We start from the raw sequence: 3743 nt of genomic DNA on the forward strand, positions 1-3743 counted from the left end.
CTTTAACTAAATAAAAAATGAATATCAAAAGACAAAAGTTTTAGTACACTTAATAATAACAACTAAAAAAAACTACTCTATAATCATCAGATGATAATAAGGAGATCCTTATCCTACTCCCGTAGGGTCGGCGCAACAGGTTTTTGTCCTCCACATAACTATCATACGTCATCTCAGTCATCACTCCCTTTTTGATCATGTCACCTTTTACACAATCCATCCATCTCTTTCTAGGACTACCTCTACCGATGTACCCTTCCACACTCATAACTAACGTTCTCCTTGTAACATGCGATTCATCCCTCCTCATAACATGCCCATAACATGCTTACCTTGGGCATGTTAAAAAAACTACTCTATAATGTGTGTAATAAATGTGACTAAATGAAAGCTATTCCGCAAACAGAAAATAATCACGTCAATCGCAACGTTGCCATGGTAACCATAATTAAAAACCAGTCAAAGGCCTTCGTTCTTATTTAAATATTTGAATTGACATTTGCTAATAAAAGTTTTATTTACTGTAAACAATGAAATAAAGTTTTTGTGATATCGTGTGGATGAAACATCAGGAACGGCTAGTTTGTAATACAATTGGTAATTGGTACGTAGGTGCGTAGATATTCATGTCTTAATATTGTCTTGTTTGGTCCCATTAAGAACTAGGACTAATTTAGTCCTAAAGAAAAGTATTAGATCAAGCATTCATTTTTGATTAAAATAAAGTGTATTTTCGTTAAAAGTGACTAAAGTGTTGTTTTTTCAGGTATAGTGTCGTGGGGGGTGGGCTGCGGCCGGCCGGGCTACCCGGGCGTCTACACCAGGATAACAAGATACCTGTCCTGGCTACGCGCTAATCTTCGGGACTCTTGTTTATGTGGAAATTGAGAATAAAAAATGCTTTATTGTTCCACAAAAAAATTGATACTAATCTTGATTTATACGTCGAGTTCTAATATTTATATCCCTACGGTATTTTTCCTTTGCAACTGAGTTTTGTTAGGACAAATACGAATATAAATCTAACAATTATGTAAATAAGTACATTGACTGTAAAAATATAATCTCTTATTTTAAAAATAAATCATTCTACAGTTAGATATTTAGATGTCGATAAATAAAGTGATCTCGAATCGATCAAAATATGCCATGATTTGATAGTGGTATTTAATATGTTTAGATTTATTCTTCGTATTAACACGTCAAACGCCATGGGGTCACCGGTGACCTCACCCTTCCTCTATCATAGCGCCATGGGGGTCACCGGTGACCTCAACGTAACGTCATATTCAAACTACTTTTTCTCGCTACCGGCCATTCTGACTGTTACTTTATTCGTACTTCGTGACTGACACAGCGCTGTAGAACTATACTGCGCAGTGGGACAAACATACCTTGTAAAGAATTGAAAAAAATAAAAGATAGCGAAAAAAGTAACCAAAATAGATATTAATAGTAACATAATAAACAAATTACGACCAAAAGTATTTTTACGATTTTTTATTTTCTCTATCAGCGTTTAACGTGTTAAAGATAGGATTAAACTAGTGTTAACTATAATTTGTGATCAGGATTTTTTAATGTCTTGTATTACGATGAAATTAGGTTATATTTACGTGTTAACTTTTGCATAGTTTAATATTCCACATCTATAGACCTGTGATGGCATTTTCAAATGTATTTTTTCGGCTATTTACTAAAATTGTTTAGATATTTGACACATTCTTACTTCGATTTAGAATTAGTTACAACCTATTTATTGTTTTGTTAATTATTTTTATTATTATATATTATGAATTTATTGAATACAAATTTAATTTAAAGTATTTCAAATAAAATCAAGCCATTGTTTATGGTTTAATATCGGAGTTGTTTAACCCAAATTATTTGAATTGAAAATAAACGAACCGAAAGATACTACATTATTATTTAATTTATATGAAGTAATTACATTTTTTTGGGGTATTAAATTATTTAAACTTTCGTGAGACATTTTATAATTATTTTACGGCTTACTCACGTCATATTTTCTGGTGGCACCTTTTAGGTTATGTTAGAATTAATTGTTACTAGTAATAATTTACTTATGTAAGTATATTTAAGGTCCAGGCCGGTGGTGCAGATTACCAATATTATATAAGTTATTGAGGAACTACTTTAGTGTTCAATTGTAAATAAATTAACAAAACCTTATTTATTGTGTACTAATACTTTTTTTTAGAAGACGAAGAGTGTATTTTTAATTATATTGTAATGGAGTCTATTTACTTCTAATTATTTTTTATTGTTATAAGAATATTATTTTTTTGTTACATATTCTATATTATTTACTGGTTATTTCTGAAGTTGTCACATTTCGATTAGAAATAGAAATAAATACACGAGTAAAAAGCATTTTCTTACTAAAATACATTAAATATGAGTTTAATAAATTGTTCTTAACGGGATTTAAAATTTGCATAAAATAAATGTTTAAATGTTTAACGATTAAGTTAGGTTAAGTGACTCCAAACAGTATTTTAAGTAATATAGTTTGTTTTTATCTATGTTAAGTTTTTTATTATCTTACGTTAAGAATTGTTGCTCTTTAGGCTGTAACTGTGATTTTCTCACGTTTGTAAGTTTCGTATAAAATTGTTGATGTTTAAATTTAGTTTTTACGAATTTGTTAATAATTTAAATGTTTTGTTTGTGGTCTTAATTTAAATTTTATTGTATGTTTTGGTAACAATAAATTATTTTACAAATTAAATGTTGTTTTTTCTACAAAAATAATTGTACATATCCAGAGACGACATTGTTAATTAAATGTATACTTAAATCAACCAACATGTCGAAAATAGTGTGGAAATAGTTATATTTTAAGGTATAGCCGACAAGGATTTTTTGTAAGGATATCATACACTAATAAATTAAAAACATAAAAACAACTCTAAATTTAAAACGCCTTTTATAAAAAAATAGCTAAGATTACATTTACATCTGTTTGCTATGACTTTTGATTTATTTTAATATTAATTCGTTTACACTCGAGCATACAATATATAAATTTTATTTGCTATCTGTACTTTAATATTCCCGAAATAGTAATTCTGTATTTAGCATCATTTTAAATGCAGGTTAAAATATTTTCGCAGTACAAGTAGCAGCATTAGTCAAAAGGCGAGAACGCCAGCTCATTACGTCCTCTATGGAAAGCTTCACTTTCGCTTCTTATGAGTTGCGTGACGTTAAAAGGATCTTTTGTTTTTTGAATGTATTATTTCTGTTAGTTAACGTATATTTGTATTGCTTTCCAAAAACAAAAAAAAGTATCTAAATGTTTTTATGTAAATACTTACATATTCGTGATTTCAAAATAATTGAATTTAAATGTAACGCCAAAGTATTCAATTACAGTTTAAGTGAGTACATTTATCAAGGGTGTGTTTATTACGAAGAAGTAGATAACATTAAAATTTACTAATAAAAGGTGACATGGAAATTATTATGATGATCCTAAATCACAATTTATATGTAATTTCTGCCCACCACGTTTATTATCACAGTCGTGAGTGTGGCAGTGGTAATGTGGTGAGGTCGTAAGCAAATCACGTCCGCGGTTTGGCGGGAAAATGGCAGCGGCTTTGGCGCATCTCAGTTTGTGACCGTTGTCGATAGCGTGCGACAAGTTCAAGTGTAGCTGACGATGCGCCAGCGGAGCGCGAACATCTGAATTCGATATTTGAATTTGTTTATTTTTT

Source organism: Papilio polytes, unplaced genomic scaffold (assembly GCF_000836215.1).
Source record: "Papilio polytes unplaced genomic scaffold, Ppol_1.0 DF823691.1, whole genome shotgun sequence".
Taxonomy (NCBI): domain Eukaryota; kingdom Metazoa; phylum Arthropoda; class Insecta; order Lepidoptera; family Papilionidae; genus Papilio; species Papilio polytes.